Source organism: Spermophilus citellus (assembly GCF_964194105.1).
Source record: "Spermophilus citellus genome assembly, chromosome: X".
In the NCBI taxonomy this organism is placed as follows: domain Eukaryota; kingdom Metazoa; phylum Chordata; class Mammalia; order Rodentia; family Sciuridae; genus Spermophilus; species Spermophilus citellus.
The window spans coordinates 13,895,264-13,913,090 of record NC_138190.1 but is presented as its reverse complement, the minus strand read 5'-3'; the positions used below and the strand labels follow the sequence as shown (position 1 = coordinate 13,913,090).

The 17,827-nt window shown below is 39.9% G+C and overlaps 1 protein-coding gene across 6 annotated transcripts in view; it reads left to right on the top strand.

Annotated features, from left to right (window-relative positions):
- The window catches only part of ADGRG2 (adhesion G protein-coupled receptor G2), a 113,395-nt gene that overhangs the window by 21,230 nt on the left and 74,338 nt on the right, over window positions 1-17,827 (top strand). Inside the window, exon 2 of one of the 6 annotated variants that reach the window (XM_081277085.1) lies at window positions 15,086-15,127. The exons of the other annotated variants lie outside the window; for them this stretch is intronic. The gene's annotated coding sequence lies outside the window, so the exon portion shown is untranslated. The remainder of the gene's footprint in view (window positions 1-15,085; window positions 15,128-17,827) is intronic. 6 annotated transcript variants of the gene reach the window in all.

Genomic DNA, 17,827 nt, shown 5'->3' with positions numbered 1-17,827 from the left:
CCCCTGACCTCTTGTAGCAGCTCTTGGCTCAGATGTCTTCTCATAGGGCTTTTGCAAGCTGCCTCCCTAAAATTGTCACCATCCCTTCTCCTGATACACTTCTGTCCTTCCCTGTGTTGTATTTCTCCTTCATACTTACGATTAACATGCAGGTTTTACTGATATATACATATTTATAGTTCTAGAGATTAAACCCATGGCTTTGAGCATTCGAGGCAACTAACTGCTCTACCACTGAGATACATCCTCAGCTCCCTAATAATGTGGTTTTGGTTTTTTGTTTTTAGTACTGGGAATTGAACTCAGGGCACCTTCCACTGAGAACATCCTCAGCCCTTTTTATTTATTTATTTTTTATTTTATTTTGAGGCAGGGTCTCACTAAGTTGCTGAGGCAACTTAGTTTTGAACTTGGCAATCCTCCTGCCTCAGCCTCTGAGTCACTGGGATGACGTGTACCACCATGCCCAGCCCTAATAATGTTTTAGTATAGCTTGCTTTTGCTGTTATATACACAGAACAAAACCAGAAATACCCCAAAATACATTATGCCGTAGGATTTTTCTGTTTTCAAAAATAATGTGTCTTCTTCATTAAAATTCTGGAAATTACAGAAAAATGTAGTGAAACAACCAAGTACAATGCACCTGTGGTCCTACACCCGCTTTCACCACCAGAGTTGATGTTTTGCTGTGTACCAAGACAAAAACAGGCTTCCCTCAGGCTGGAGAGGGAATACATTTTTGTAGTCTGATTGTGTAACTCTAGCTAAAACCTTACAAGCAAATGACCATTTCCTGTATTCTCTGAGTATAAATTGAGCATCCCTAATCTGAAAATCTGAAATCCATCCAGAATGCTCCAGGATCTAAACTTTTTTGAGTGTTGACATGATGCTAAAAATGTTTTGGATTTTGAAGCATTTCAGATTTTGAATTTTTTGAATTAAAGATGGTCAACTGATAAAGTGTTTGCTAATATTTCACAATTGAAATAACTCTGAAATCTGAAACACTTATGGTCCCAAGCATTCCAGATAAGAGATATTAAACTTGTATTACAAATTTGATTCCTGGAAGATAAACTTTTTCTTCCATATTTGTATCTGAACCTTAATGTGAGAGAAAATATACACACACTGGTCTATCCTATCCCATCTCTAGAAGTTAAAAAAAAAAAAGTGAATAGCAACTGAGTGAAATGGAATGTTCCCCCTGTTTGAAGCTAAGGTTTTCTGGTATGTTGGCAAAGTGTTAGCCTGACTCCTGCCAAATTGAGTCTCTTAATAGAAATTATCATGTGTATCACACTTTTTATTTGCTTTCTTTATTATATTGAGCAAGTTGTTTTCTGTGTCTTTGTCTCCTCTAAGAATATAATTAATCTCCGTGTTAGCTTTCAAACTGTTAGCTTTAAAACTCTCTTAAAAACTTGCCACTGTTTCATTGATTTGTCCATTTACCTTTTTATTTGTTTGGAGGTCCCACTGGCACGGATGGTCCAGAGGGGGCACAGTTGTGTCTGTCTTGTTAACCAGTATGCTCTTAGTACCTCACATAGTGCCCGGCACATAGTATTTACTCAATAAATATTTGTTGAATGGGAAGGTGCCTGAGCATGACAGAGCACATGCGCCCTCCATGCAATGGGGGTGTCCTGCTGCTGGGGCCAGGTTGGGGGTGACCCATGTGTAAACCCTCAGCATAAGAAAATAAACACCTAAAATGTGGTCCCTGGCCCTGAAATATCATCCGTACTTTATTCCCCCAGGATCCAAATTCCTGTAACAAAGACAAAGTTATTAATTCAGCCATCTGAGTTGGTTTAAAGGGCAGATGCCTTTTGAGATAGGAGGCTCATTAGGGCCTTCACACTAAGAGGTCAAGGGTGGATATTAACTGTGTTACTGGGTGGCAGTTGTGATAATGTAGGAGTGAAGAGGAGGGCACCGATGGCTGTGGGCCCATGGCATACAGAGTCTTTTCTATAGAAGCACGATTGTTCATTTCACCCACAGCCCGGGAATAGCTGTGGAGCAATTAGCAGAGTGCTAGGCCTAGCACTTTTCTTTTTTTTTTTTTCCTAGCACTTTTCTTGACTGACTCACCACTGATGCTTTAGGACGCAAGTATGATGATCCCCATTTTATGAGTAAAGAATCCAAGGTACAGAGGTAGTAAATATCAGTGACTACTTGATCCTGCAACTTATGATGGGCTAAAATTAAATATTGAGCATTATTCTCCTGATACAGTGAAAATATCTCACTCCTCTTCCCCCCACCTTCCTTTTTTCTATAATCTTGTATGTGAAAAGGTTTTAACATTTTGGCCAGTGATTGGACAGTATTGGGCTTGGGATATAGCTCATTGGTAGAGCCTGTGGTTTGCATGCATGAGACTCTGGGTTCAATCCACAGTACCTCAAAAAAAAAAAAAGGCATTATTGTAGTTATAACTAAAGGCAGCTTATGATACTTTTGGAAAGCAAATTTTAAAAGCAGGTATTTTGAGATTTTTTGCACTTGTTTTTTTTAAAAATATTCTTGAAATTGTCGATGGACCTTTATTTATTAATTTATTTATATGTGGTGCTGAGAATTGAACCCACTGCTTCACACATGCTAGGCAAGTGCTCCATCACTGAGTCACAACCCCAGCCCTCTGTGCATTGTTTTAACTTGTATGAGCACATCTTTATTCAAGCAGAATCATTTTTATAACAAATGGTATTATTTGCTCTATTCTTTTTTTTTTGTGGTGCCAGGGATTGAACCCAGGGCCTTATGCATTCAAGGCAAGCACTCTACCAACCGAGCTATATATCCAGCCCTATTTAGACCTTGTTAGACCTATTCTTAACTACAATACTAATAATTACTATTTATTGAGCATTTGCTATGTGCCAGGGATTGTTTTGTGGGTTTTACATGTATTGTAACATGTATATGTTCCCCACAACTGGTAGATGAATGCTATTTAAATTACCTTCATTTTACAGATAAAGAAAAGGCACACGAAGATGGAGTTACTTGCCCTAAATTTTAGGAACAGCAAGTGGCAGAGCCAGAATTCAAGCTCAGGGACTTATGCCCCTTTAAAGGGTTCACCACTTATCCATCTCCGAGTGGACACAGTTTTCTTTCCTTCCTATGGTTAATACCTAGTGACACTGGCAAGGAGTTAGGAAGTTCATAAATATTCCTTCCTTCTAGATGTCACCTGGCTTTCCCATTTTGGTCCATTTCATTTCAAGTTCATCCTTTTCAATGGGAAATTGGGAGGCTGAAATATTCTGTCATATTGACCCTGCACTTTCTTTTTTGTTACCATAAAAATTGTCATATGTTCCTGAGATGAATCTGTGTGAATATTAGAGAAATAATGTTTATTTTTTTCCTGAGCCTTCTTTTCATCATTGTAATTAACGAGTTACTGACTTTACCAATAAAACATTTTTGGCATACCACATGCTGACTAGCAAAGTGGGGATTGCTGACAGGGTGACAGAAGGCCTATTGGAAGCTGCCTCCAGAGAGTGGCCTTTCTGCCATAATTCGCTAAGCACTCATAGCATTCAAATTCAGAGTAACTGATACACACAGATATGCCAGCACATTCCCTAAAGTGTGTTAATGTGAGTTATAGACCTTGTGACAGACAGGCCCAGTGCACCTCACAGTTCACCGAGTCATTGGGGTCTGGTGGCAAGTGATTTGCTTTGGAAACCACTTGACTCATGTATTCTCTTGTTTTCTCAAAAATATCTGGGGAGTCAGTCTTTTATTGCAAGGGAAAAAATAATACTCCCATGTCACTTGGAACACCCCAGTTTTGGAAAAAAAAATCACTTAAAAATGTGCTGTAAAGCCACCCATGCTGCATCAGTGCAGGAGGGCCATTTGGGAAGAGGCAACGTCCAGACGCTTGTGGGAGGTAGGATTTTTATGGTCTGTTTGTGTGTCCAGTTTTGCAATCTTCAGAGGACTCCATTCAGGCTGTCAATGAAAACCATTGAACCTGTCAAGTTGTTGTTTGCCAGGTCTCCTGGAAAAACACACTGAAAAATCTCAGCACTGGGTGGGTCAAAGAGGATAGTACTATAAAAAGAAGAAGAAAATGGATGGCCCTGCTCTGGTGGGAGGCCAGGGCTTGGTGCTCCAGCCAAGTTCCCTGGTGATAGAGGAGTTTCCACCATCCGAGGCTTCCCGTTCTGGCTTTCCTCACCCTACCTTACACCATCTAGTCTTTAAAAATAACTCCACTTCTGGTGGAGCCAAATAGAATGATCTGAAGGCGATGTAAGCAAAAGGAGCAGGTAGTGCTGATGCTTTAGGAGAGAACATTCTGATGAGGGAAACAAAGGCCGGGCAGCAGCTGGGAGATTTTCCTGGATGTCAGTGAGCTGAGTGGACTGGCACTGACTTGGGCTCCCTACCCCACAAATCATTCTGTGCTCACCAAATGAGGCATTGACTCCCTACTATGCTGATTTTTTGTTATTAATACTTGCCTTATTTTGAACTTTCATATGGGCTGGTTTGAGGGGAAAGTCCAAGAAGTGATGTTAGTTAACCATATAGAAATTGTATGTGACTATGAAGGCCAAGAGCATTTTTGAGGAAGTATCCTATACACTTGCAATCTCACAACAGAAGACTGCAAGGACGCTTCTGGGGCTAGGGGATGTGAATGGGACTGGCAGAGGGGTGGGGGCTGTGGTGGGAAGTCCCACTGAGCCTAGGGGTGACATCCCCAGTGCAGACTAGGCCACTCATTTCCTCTGAGCCTCAGTTGCTTCAAATAAACTCTAGGCAGTGGCTGCCACTCTCTCCCGGGTTAATATTCAACTCAAATGTCTCAAAAGAAAAAAAAATACAAATAGCCAACAAATATGAAAAACATGTTCAACATCGTTTGCCATTAGGGAAACTCAAATCAGAGTTATACTGAGATGTCAACTCACTCCAGTTAGAATGGCAGTCATCAAGAATACAATTACAAATGCTGGAGAGAATGTGGAGAAAAGGAACAATTTTACACTGTGGGTGATATTGTAAATTAATACAATCACTATGGAAATCAGTATGGAGGTTCCTCATAAGATGAGGCTTGTAACCACCATATGACCCAGCTATACAACTTCTTGGAATTTACCCTGAAGAATTAAAGTCATCTTACTACAGAGGTAGTTTATAGCAGCACAATTCACAATAGCCAAACTATGGAACCATTATCTTGGATGAATGGGTAAAGAAAATGTGGCATTATATACACAATGGAGTTTTACTCGGCCATAAAGAAAAATGAAATTATATCATTTGCAGGAAAGTAGATGGAACTAGAGACTATTACGCTGAGGCAATAAGCCAAACTCAGAAACTCAAGGGTTAGATGTGTTCTCTCATATGTGGAGGGTAGAGAGGAAAAAGGAAAAGAAAGGTGGGTGGGGGGGATAGAATCTCATGAAAATCAAAGGAAGATCAGTAGAGTAGAGGAAAGGGACCAGGGGGTGGAGGAAAAGGGAAATACTTTCCAATATCAGTAAATGATATTGGCCAATTATATTGTTATATTGTGTGCATGTATGGATATGTAATAATGAATCCTAACATTATGTGCAACTACAATGTACTAATAAAAAATATGGAAAACAGAGAAAAAAATCCAACTCAGACCCAAGTCTTGACAATTCTCCCTCCCAAATACCTCACAAATATGTCCCATCACCACCACCATCTTTATCCAAGGTATCATTGAGTCTTATTTCAAATACTAGGTTCACTTCCTCATTGGTACAGAACAGGGCAAACTGCTGCCTATGGGCCAAATCCTGTGAGGTAGCTGATTTTGTACATAAAGTTTTATTGACACATAGCCACACCTGTTCATTTGCAGAGTGTCTGTGATAGTTTTTGTGCTACAATGGCAGAGTTGAGTAGTTGTTGCAGAAATCCTACAACTATAAAACTGGAAGTATTTGTAATCTGACCCTTTACAGAAAAGGTTTGATAACTCCTGGTGCAAAGGGAATACTTACTTGTGTAATTATTTTGAATCTTCCTCCTTTTCTGAACTCTAATTCCTGTAAGATTTTAGTAGATTTTTATGTGTGTGTCAAATAAACAAATTTGGAGTTTCCATTTCCTTGAATATACCTCTTATTTTGGATTTTGAATTGTTCACAGCTTCAGAACATTGTTTGAAAATGGAGTGCAGAAATCTGAAACTTCTGCTCTCCCCCCTCCAATCCATTTTCAGTGCAACACGTAGAACGATCTTTTTAAAAATGTGCATCTGAACACATCAGCCACTGTTTAAAACCCTTCACTGACTTTCCATTGCTCTCAGAACAAAGGCACAGCTCCTTACCTTGGCCACTTGTGGGAGCTGGGCCTTTCTTGCCTCTCCAGCCTCATCTCTTGCAGTTCTCCCTTGTCTTTCCATGTCCTGCCCACTCTGGCCCCTTTTTTCAGTTCCTTACATAGGCTGCACCCTCTCCCACTACAGTGCCTTTGCACATACTGCTGTTTCTACTTGGTATGGTCTTTCACTGCCTCTGTGATGGGCCAATTCCTCCCATTTACCCTTCAGGTTTTAGCTCCACAGGGAAGTCTTCTGTGACCATTGGCTTTACCCAGAGTTCCAGATGCTTTTCTTTGGCACTTAGTACAGTTGCAGTAATGCATTTCTTGGTGTTAACTTTTACATCACACCTTTGTTTCCCTAATAAGGCAATAAGCTCCCTCAGAGCAGACTTCTCTTGCTCTCCCGTGTATCCCTAGTCCCTACCTAACACAGGGCTAATAATTTGCCCTGAAATTACTCTGTACACATCTGTGGGTCCAGAGAGATAATGCATACAAAAGCATTTTGCTTACCATAAATCATTGTACAACTGGAAGAAATTATTGGTACTAATAACAGAGGAGAGGAGGAAAAGTAATTCTCTTTCAGTGGCTTCCATTGTTCTATAGATGATTTAGATCTATAGACATAGGAAGGGAGATGTTGGAAGATGCTTGAAACAATGAAGAATTCCTCTGTCTGTTCTTCTAGAAGTTTGCATGAAGAAATCAAGAACAATCCTGGAAAAGGCTTCCTAAGAGTACACTTCCTATTTACACTAGTTGATGGAAGCTGAGAAAATATCTGTCTACATGACATTTTGATGGTCAGTTTTGAAATACAAGCACCTAGAGAAGAAGAGAACTTCTCCAAGGAATCCTAAGGGAGAAAAGGGTCTCATTAAAAACATCATAAAAAGAAAATGAACATTTATCCAACCCCAACATCTGATTTGACCTTTGTAAACATTAATGTCATAACCACAAACAAATGGTGGGTTCCAAGACACCAGGGAAAAGTAAGTTTTCAAAAAGTCTGAGAAAACATCACTTGGGAGAAAAAAATAAGTTAAAGTGGAAACAGAGTACAGACTATAAATGTGGAAGAGGAAAGAAAAGCCTTTTAAGAAATGACCCTCATTGCTATACAAAATTACACATAAGAGGTTGTGAGGGGAATGGGAAAATAAACAAGGAGAGAAATGAATTACAGTAGATGGGGTAGAGAGAGAAGATGGGAGGGGAGGGGAGGGGGGATAGTAGGGGATAGGAAAGGTAGCAGAATACAACAATTACTAATAGGGCATTATGTAAAATTGTGGATGTGTAACCGACGTGATTCTGCAATCTGCATTTGGGGTAAAATTGGGGGTTCATAACCCACTTGATTCTAATGTATGAAATATGATATGTCAAGAGCTTTGTAATGTTGTGAACACCCAATAATAAAAAAAAAAAAGAAATGACCTTCTTCTGGCTTGTGAGTTGTATTGAGTGGTTTGATGTCATTAGCAAGATGATCCTATTGATTTTCTTTTATTCGTGTTGTAAACAAATGGAAATCTAAGCATTTTACCACTCACAGCGCTTTGTTTCCTGTAGTTATATATATATATATTTTCTGTACTTTTAGCCTGGGCAGCCACTTGAGGGAGAGTGTCTTAGGCTAGGCCCCTTAACCCTTGTGTGTCTGGCTTGCAGACCCATTTTCTTCTTCTTTTACTTCCCCTTCAGTGGCTAGGAGTAACAGGTAGATGGGAAATGTAGAACATACTCAATGGGTCACAGTGACAAATAATTCTCCAGGGAGATTATCATGAGGGAGTGCCCAGAGGTGGCCTCCCAACCCTGCCAAGCATCCATCCTATAATCAGTTGGTCCCAGAGGCATCTTGGTTCATCTCTGTGAGGCCCACACACCATACAAGGTCTGCCATGTTGGCCCTAAGTAGACTTTGTATTCCAGAAAATATTACTCTGTTTCCTATTTGTAGAATGAAACACCCGAGTCTGTATCCTAAAAAAGAAAAGAGGTTTATTTAACTCACAGTTTTGGAGGCTGAATGTCTAAACAGCATAGTGCTGGCTCTGGCGAGGGCCACCCCTACTATATTACCTCATGGCTGATGGCCTCACAGGGATGCTGGGAGAGATCATGTGACCAGATAGGAAGGCAAAGAGGCTGGGCTTGTTCTTTTATAACAAACCTCTCATCAGAACTAACTCAAGGGTCCTATAAGAACTACCTCAATCCCTTCTGAGGACAGCATCCTCAATGACCTTTGAGGCCCAACTCTTAAAGGTCCCATTACCTCTTTTTTTAAAAATTTATTTTGTAGTTTTATATAGACAGAATGCCTTTATTTTGTTTATTTTTATGTGGTGCTGAAGACTGAACCCAGTGCCTCACACATGCTAGGCAAGCACTCTGCCACTGAGCTACAACCCCAACCCCCATTACCTCTTAATATCACTACACTGGGGAAAAAGTTTCCAGTATATGAACCCTTGGGGGACACACTCAAACCACATTCAAACCTAGCACAGAGGACGTGGTTTAGAAGAAAGTGAGGCAGGCTTTGAACTAGAGACAGCCTAGTTCAAAGGCTTAAATCCATCGTGTGCTTACTTGTAGTACTTAGAGAAGGAAAAGAAGAAAATAAGAGTAGGTGGCTAGAGCGGAAAGGAAAGTGAGGAGGTAGGAAAGGAAGAAGAAGGTAAATAAGTTAGCTTTTTCATATATAATTTGTTTTTAGTTGTTGATAGACCTTTATTTATTTATATGTGGTGCTGAGACTCGAACCCAGTGCCTCACACATGCCAGACAAGTGCACTACCGCTGAGCCCCAGCCCCAGCCCCTAAGTTAGCTTTTTCTGTGTTACAAAATACTCCAAAACTTAGTGGCCTAAAGCAATGACATTTAGCTAATTTACAGTTTGGAAGTGCGCACTTTTGGCTGGGTCCAGTGGAATGGTCTTTCTGCTAGTCTCAGTTGGGCTAACCCAGGCATCTGCTGTCTGCTGCCAGTCAGCCGGATGATTCTGATCCTGGGGGTTGGCTGGCTGTCCCTTGGAGCAATGGGGGTGACTGGGCATGTGGCTTTCTTCATCTGACAGGCTAGTACAGGCTTGTTTCTACACTTATGTGTAGAGCAGCAAGACAGCAAAACCATGCTTAGGACTTTGCAAGCTTCTGCTTGCATCACCTTTGTAATGCCCCACAGGGCAAAGCGAGTGACAAGGCCAGCCGATATTCAGGGAGTGGAGAAGTAGACTCCACATTTTGATAGGAGGAGCTGCAAAGTGACATTTCAAGTGGACAGGCACACTGGGATCGGAAGAATTGACCAGTTTTGCAATCTACCACAGAAGGGAAGGAGTAGACATTTCTTTTGTTAGCAAAGTCAGTGAAGACATGGCAATCTTGAATTTTAAAATATTAATAAATCACTATGTTCCTACCTTCCACAATTTATCTGTCCAATAGGACCAGATGATAATATAACATGTTAATTCATTTCCAGTGGGAATAGTAAAAACTTTATGGGTAAGAATTTCCTTGTCTTTTACCCCCTAGAACTGAACTAAGGAGCAGTTAAATATTTAGAACATCTCAAGTGGCAAATATATTTGGAAACAAAAATTTTAACACACCAGCCTTAGTTTCTAGCTCAAATACACAACAAAGACTTACTAAACAAAGGCAAAATTTACATGTATGGTTTTATTAGTTACTTGGTGGGACTCATCCTATATGTACAATTCTACTTTCCTTATCTACTTATCTTTTCACCATTTCTTCTCTCATTATTGAAAATATAGCACTGAAACATAATTTAAACAGAATTTTACAGAGCTCATTGCTTGTTGCTCCTCAGTGGAAAAAGTTCAAGTTTACTAGAAAAAGTCAGTCATGGCCATTGGGATTGATACATTCAGTTTTCCTGGTGAATTGTTTTTATACAAATGAAAGAAAGTTCACTTCTAGTTAATTTTGTACAAACTCAGCTTAATGTAAGACTGGCATTAAAAAAAATCAAGTATAAGGTCAGGGAGTCATTTGAAGGTGTGTCTGTCACCATGTGGTCTCTAACTGTCTTATCTGGTGTGGGCAGAGACAACTAGCAGCCTTGTAGCTTCTAGGACACATTTGGCAAGCCTCAAGATAACTAAGGGGAGGGAAGGAAAAGAGAGAAACTATGGAATGGAGAGTAGAAGGAAGAGGGACCAGGAGAAAAAAGAAAGCTTTGTGGCTGGGAATGTAGCATATACTACGTTCAATCTCCACTACTGAAAAAAAAAAAAAAAGAAAAAAGAGAAGAAAGCTTTTCAGTGCTACAGAAAAATAACATGGGTGCCAATGGTTGAAAGAGGCCTACTGGCCACTTCTCTTGGCCTGCTTCATGTCTCCTCGGCCTCCCCAGACTGGCTAAGAGGTCACCTTTTGAGGTGGTTCAGAAAGCAGTTTCAAAAGCCTTCTTAGTCTTTTCTGTAATTTAACAGTGATGGATGCCAGGACATTCTTCTTCCTGTTTAGTTTAAGTTCTTTGGCTCTGTGTGTGGGTTTAAGCTATTTCCTTTCTTTGGAATGATCTTTCCCATTTCTTCATGTTAAGAAAGTTGTGTGTTCTTTAGGATATGGCCTGACCATTACCTCCTTGACATAACTTTGCTGGATCCATTTTCCCATACTGGGTTGGGGCCCTTCCTAATCAGTGCTTCTGTTACTGCCTGCAGCTGGTTCATATGGCACCTCCAGAAAGCCTGGCATCCCAGATTCTGCTCCATTGATCCCTATGCCAGGCACCCTTGTGCAAGGTACAACCTGCACAACCATACAAAGTGGCCCTGTTTGTGGCACATTGTGGGTATATGGCACACGTTTGCTGAGTGAATTATCTTTAGAATTTTACACAGCCAACTTAACCCCTCTTGAATGGTGGCATCCAGAACTAAACAAACCAATCTGTGCAGGTAAGGGTTCTATGATGCAGTGGCTGGTCAGGAATGAGGCAACCATGAGATTCTAGAACCACTCTTGTTTGCTCCTCAATGGCAGTACCTACCACTCTAAAACCAAGGATCTGCATGCACATCCCTGACTTTCTGGATGTGCCCACCAGCCTATCCTTTACCATCATTTCCATTCATGCAATTTGTTTTTCCTATGGTGTGGAGAAATTCCTCTCTCTCTCTTTCTCTTATCTACCCTCCTCATTTCTCTCTCTCTCTCTCTCTCTCTCTCTCTCTCTCTCTCTCTCTCTCCCTCCCTCCCTCCCTCCCTCCCTCCCTCCCTCCCTCCCTTTCTTCCTTTCCAGGGATTGAACTCAGGGGCACTTTCCCACTGAGCCACATCCCCAGCCCCTTTTATATTTTATTTTGAGACAAGGTCTTCCTAAGTTCCTTGGGGTGTAACTAAGTTGCTGAGGCTAGCTTTGAACTTGTGATCTTCCTGCCTTAGCCTCCTTAGCCACTGGGATTACAGGCATGTGCCACCATGCCCAGCTCCCTTTGCCTATTTTTGGCCCCATTCCTCACTTATCAGGGCCTCCTTGTCTTCTAACCCTTTCTCCATGGTATTGGTGTCATCACCAGGAATTGCAAGCCAGTTTCTGCCCCTCAGTCTTGGTCACTAATTAATCATCAAGTTGTAAATGAAGCACTGAGCCTTCCAGGGTGCTGCATATCATAGTTGTATTTTGTTTTGGTTGCTCCCTGGACAAGTATCATTACCCCAGAAAGCAGTGGGACAACTCCCTGGGGCTGCTGTCACCTGTGAACTTTTCCCATGGGTTGATGTTTACCCTCAGGATATGTGTCTCTGTGGCCAGCCACCCAGGGCAGTTCTGATTCTTGGATGCAGCCTCCTTGAAAGCTTCCTCTGCACTGGAGCAGGGCTGTACGTTCACCCAGAGAGAATTTCCTCCTCACCCAAACCATTTGTGAAGTCTGCTTGCCTTTTTTTTCCCCCAGTAACACTGGTATTACCATATGTTTTAGCCAGCTTGATAAATAGAGGAAGTTGGAGACATTCCCAGCCACCCTGATGTCATGGTTTGGGGCATTGCAACTGCGGGAGGTTTCAGTTAATCCTAGCAATTGGTGAGTTTGCTGTTCTCTGAGAAACTTCTCTGTTCTGTGCCATGTCTTACATAAGTTCATAGGGTTCTTTTTGTGACTTGCCCTTTCCTTTCAATGATGTAAGAACCTCAAACATTGGCAGTCACTATGTTTTGTTACTGAATTGCTGGTGCTGATTGGATTCTGCTTCCTGTTTAGTTTCTCTGGTAGATGAAGGCTGGTGGGGGTGTGGTGGTGATCAGAGTGAGGAGGGGTCAGTGGGCCCAAGGAGGGGCAGCTTGTTAGTTAAGTTTAGGCCTCAGCATCCATCAGGCATGGTCACATCATTGCTTTTAACAATATTGTCCACAACTTGCTCAGTGAATTCCTGCTTTCCAGCTAGGAAGCTAGTTTCTTGGCTGTGAGACCAAAAGTCTTTGTGTCCCTGATTGGGCCTTTCTAATTGGGTTAGAACAGGGAAAGGGGAGATGATGTTGAATTGAGCAAGTGACAGCATTCCCTTCCACTTATCCAACCCCTGGGCTTGACTTAGGAGCTCTGTTTGACCCTCCCTCTGTTCTCCTTTTCCTCATCAGAAGAGGAAAGTAATATTTGTAAGTGATATTTGAATACATAGCTGTGTTCTATAGAGGAAAAATGTGGCTTCTTCCTTTCCTCCATCACACTCTCATCTGTGGAGGCTTGGTAGGTTTCCTCCCATGTTTTTTACTTTGTATTCACCCCTGTCACTATATAAATATACACATATATCACTTTGATTGCTTCTTAATATGTCCTAGTATATATAGTAGTATATTAAGAAACTTGCTCTTTTCACTTGACTTATATGTATTATATATATTGACAATGTCTATATGTTAGTACATCTAAACCAGCTTTATTTTTTAGACATTGCATAATATTCCACAATTTCACTTTAGCATCATTTACCTATTCATTTGCTGATAGATATTTAGTTTTCCCCCTGACACTGCAGTGACAGTGTTTGGGTTTATATTTTTTGTGCATATGTGTCAGTATTTATGCAGGGACAGTTTCTGAAATTAGAATTTCTGCACATGTAAAAAATACTTTTTGAAATATTAAAAAAATCAAAGTATGCACATTTAAAGTTTCAAAATCTCAAAGTTTAGATTTCCACCACTGGTGTATGCAAGTGTTTATATCTCCACATGCTTTCAAGCACTAGATATTATTATTAGACTTTTTGATTTTTTTCATTCACTGGAAAAAACAAATGTCATTGCTGCCTGCCCTACTTTTCTACCTGAAAGTGTTCCAAAGGAGCAAACAGAACCTCCTGTTGTTCATTAATAAACTGGATCACCAGGAACCATTAAGTGTGCTTTATTGTAGTCATCCATAAGATTTTGGAAGAGGCAGTGTGCTTGAGTTGTGAAATTTCATCAAAAATATTATCAGAAATCCCTACGTAGAAAATCTTCATTTTTACAAATGTTCAGTGAAATTATTTCCACACTCAAGTCACAATCAATTTGTTTCTTTGTTTGATTATTTTAAAGTTTTGTGATTGATAATCCTACATCCATTCTATGTTGAGCACTGGGACATGTGTTTGTAATTTGTTCATCCTAGGACAGGACAAAATGCTTGGCTTTCATTTTTTGTCTTCTTTAAACATTGCTTAATGAAGTCTTTCTGGCATAATGGACTTTAATTTATGAAGAAGTATTCCTGTTTTTCCTCTTAAAGAGCATACTGTGATCAATATAAACTCATGGATACTCCTTATCTCTTCTTTGAATTCATATTCTGGTTCCTCTTTAAGCATTGAACTTCTGTTTTATCAGTCTGTTGATGGAAGCCAGGAGTAGGTCAGTTGGTTTCAAGATGACCCTATAGGTTGTTTCCTCTGGTAAATCTTGATTTGAAAATCATTTCACATGAGAGGATACCATTATTTGAAGTGACTGTCATCTTGAGCTAATAGTTCTATTGGTGTTTTGGTTTTGAAGTAAAGTGTGATGGAACATTCCAAAGAATGCCAATCAGGTTGTCAGCAATGCTCTCTGTCTTGGGTGGGCAGGCTATTTCCTTTCCCCAGTATGCATCTGATCTTTCCCTCACTCATGCCATTGCCAATGCTTCACCTCCCCTTTTCAGCTCTGAGCCAGACTTAATAATCACAGAGTCATTTGTTCAGCCTCTGTGGATAAAGAAAAATTTTGCTTCTGGCTTTGGGGACACATGAGACATAAATGACCCGATCCTTGATATCAAGGAGTTTAGAGTCTAGGGAAGTTAAGATACAAATACATGAAGAGTTACCTGAGCAATCAGGGTTTTTAGAAGGGAGCGCCTCACCCCAGATCGGCTCTGATAACCTTATTGTCTAATGCCCCTATAATGCTGATAATGAAGCCTTAGATTGAGCAGTAACGCATGCTACTAAAATATAACAATATCAGCTCTGAACTGGCTTTGGGCTTGTTCTGTCTTACCTAAGGTCCACAAGAGCAGATCTTGCATTGTCCATTTCTTTTGTAACTCTGCTGCCGAGTTCAAGCCTCAGTGTGCAGCTGGAAATCCTTAGGGCCTGGCCACTGTGCTGACTGCAGGATCAAGGCCTTTTTGAAGGCTTAAGAGGGCCCACTTTCCATCGGTCTCATTTTCTGTTCTTGTCTTGTTTTCGTTTTCAGTTGCGTGCAGTTTCTCTACCTTTTTTCTGAACTTCCTCTCAGGTGAGTGAGGCTTTCTGTGTGATAATGTAAAACTTAGGAACACGTTTGGTTGGTTTTCTTTTCTTTCCCCTCCTTTATTCCAAATGCCCACCTCCAAAACAACTTTTTTTTTTTTCCTATTGGTTTTGTTTTTAACTCCTCGCTCCCACTTGGAGCTCTGTTTTCTTCAGACATTTTCTTTCCATAGGGGGTTCTATTGTGGAGCCATTTCTTCTTGGTAACCTAGTTGCTTTTCTAGTAGACTTTCAGGAACAGGTGCAGCTTTTGAAATTGCATGGTGCAGTGAAAGTTGAAGGAGGAGAATGATTATTTACATAGAATTCTTTGGGGTTTTGTTTCACCATTTTCTGGGTTTTGCTTCCCTAGCTCCAACAGCTCTGGTCATATTCCAAAATGGACCATCCACATCTTCTCTCTCTTACCTAAGGTGCTGTGCATGTGCTCTCCTCAAAGCTCTCAACCAGATTTCTGCTGTCCACTTCCTTCTGGGTGGGAATTCTGAAGCCACTATTGGCTTTCATGCTGCTTCTTCTTGTTTTTCCTTCCATGCTGAGGATCAAACCTTCTTCATGTTAGACAAGTGGTCTACCAGTGGTACACTCCCCATCCTAGGGCTTCCTTTTTACTTTGAGACTCATATATAGTCATTATTTCTGTCATTGCATTGATATAAATTATCAAAATCTTATAAACTATGTAAATATGTATTATAATTAATATTAATTAGAATTATCCTATCATAATTTATAGGACAAATAACACAGTTATTATAATAAGTACACACAACTAGGAAATGGCCAAGTCAGTACTTAAAGCAGGAGCCAGCATGGTGTGAAGGCACACAGTATTGGTGGTGGCAGTGGAGTTGGCTTTCTTGAATACCTGTTTTCCTCTCCAGTATGAGCTTCTGAAGGATCCAAACCAAGTGCTTCTGTCCCAACCCCACCCCCCAGCCCCAGTACAGATCAACACCCTGAAGATGCTTTTCATGAGAGTTTCCTATTTCTTTCCTCTATATATTCATAGAATTATTTTTCAGCAGTAGATTCTGGACCAAATCAATGTTTAAAATCTTTTTTGAATGCCTGCTTTGGGGTGAGGGCACAGGAAGAGATATTGCATTCTGATGACTTGTTTTTGTTTTTAGGCTAAGTTGAACTTTGATGACCATGAAAAAGTGTCTTTTAAGTTTTTTTTTTTTTTAAATCACTATTTATTTGGATATACCAATGACTGATGAATCTAAGTAGTGGCTATAAGTTCTCAAAGACAGAAGAGATATCTTTCTTGTTTATTGCAGTATCTATAGTCCCTGGCATAATACCCCTGCATATAACAGAATTTACTGAGGTAAATATGTAAAAACTAGATGAATAAATGCAGGAAATGCATTTATTATATCCAAAGTCTGTTCACATAGCATTGGACTATACTATAAACTTATCTTCTGATTGTGCTTGTAATCACAGCTAGTACTTATTGAGTATACTAAGACATTCATTATATTACTTCATTTAATCCCTGTAGAACCTTATGAAAATAGTTCTATCATAACATCCATGTTTTTCAGATGAAGAATTTAAGGTCCAGAGAGATTAAGGAGTATCCCAAGGTCATACTGTGAGTGGTTAAGGAGCTTAGATTTGAAGGCAGGCAGATGACTCTACCACACATGCTCTTAAACTGCAATTCTGCTCATTCATGTGTATAGAACATACTTACTATGAGCATTGGGGGTAGACCCTGAAGGGTAAGGCTTTCATCTTGCCTTGGATAATTCACGTATAGGCAATCAATAATATGGTAGACTGCAGGTAGGAGAGTGGAGAAATTTGAGGATGTTCAAGGGAGTTTTAAAAGCATAAAACACCTCTCAACAAGGCTTTGTGGTTATATGTTGAAGTACATAATTTATTTCTAATCTTGCACGTCTGATATTGATTCACTTGTTTTATCACATAAAGCTTTTTTCTGCATTAGAAAGCACTTAAGGCTTATTAAGCAAATCATTTTGTACTATAAAAAATAAACAAATCATTTTCCTTCCATTTGCTTCTAGAGATGTGAAAGCTTCATATTGCAGTCATTCCATATAATTCAGCATTGACTTCACTTTGTGCTATGACAAATAGTACACAAAGCTGTCATTTGAGAGCTCATATTCAGCATTTACCAGTTAACCCAGTTTCTGTCATCTGTAGGACATTTTCTCTCTCTCTCTCTCTCTTTTTTTTTTTTTTTTTTGGCATATGGGATGTTATTTCTCTTACTAGGCAATGCTGGCTTTAGTTCTTGGTGACCTTATCTTCAAAGAATTTTGTTGCTAAAATTCAGAATGGTTCCTTTTGTCCCTATATCTATGCAGATTACCTCAATTTACAAGATTTGAAATTTCTCTTAGACAGTTCTGTGAGCATTCCAGAGAATCCTATAAATACTCTCATTTGATTTACATAATGATAAAAATGTGAGAACTTTTTCTTGTTAGGTTTTTGACATGGGTTTTGCTAGCCTGGTAAAAATGAGTTAAGATGTGCTCTATTTTTCTCTTCTCTGAGTTTTTGTGAGACTGGAATTATTGTTCCTTAAATATTTGATAGAATCACTAGCATCATATTCTAGAATTTTATATGTGGGAAATTTTTGAGACTTTTAATGGCTATATGTCCTATTTAAGTTTACTCTTTCTTCTTAATTCTT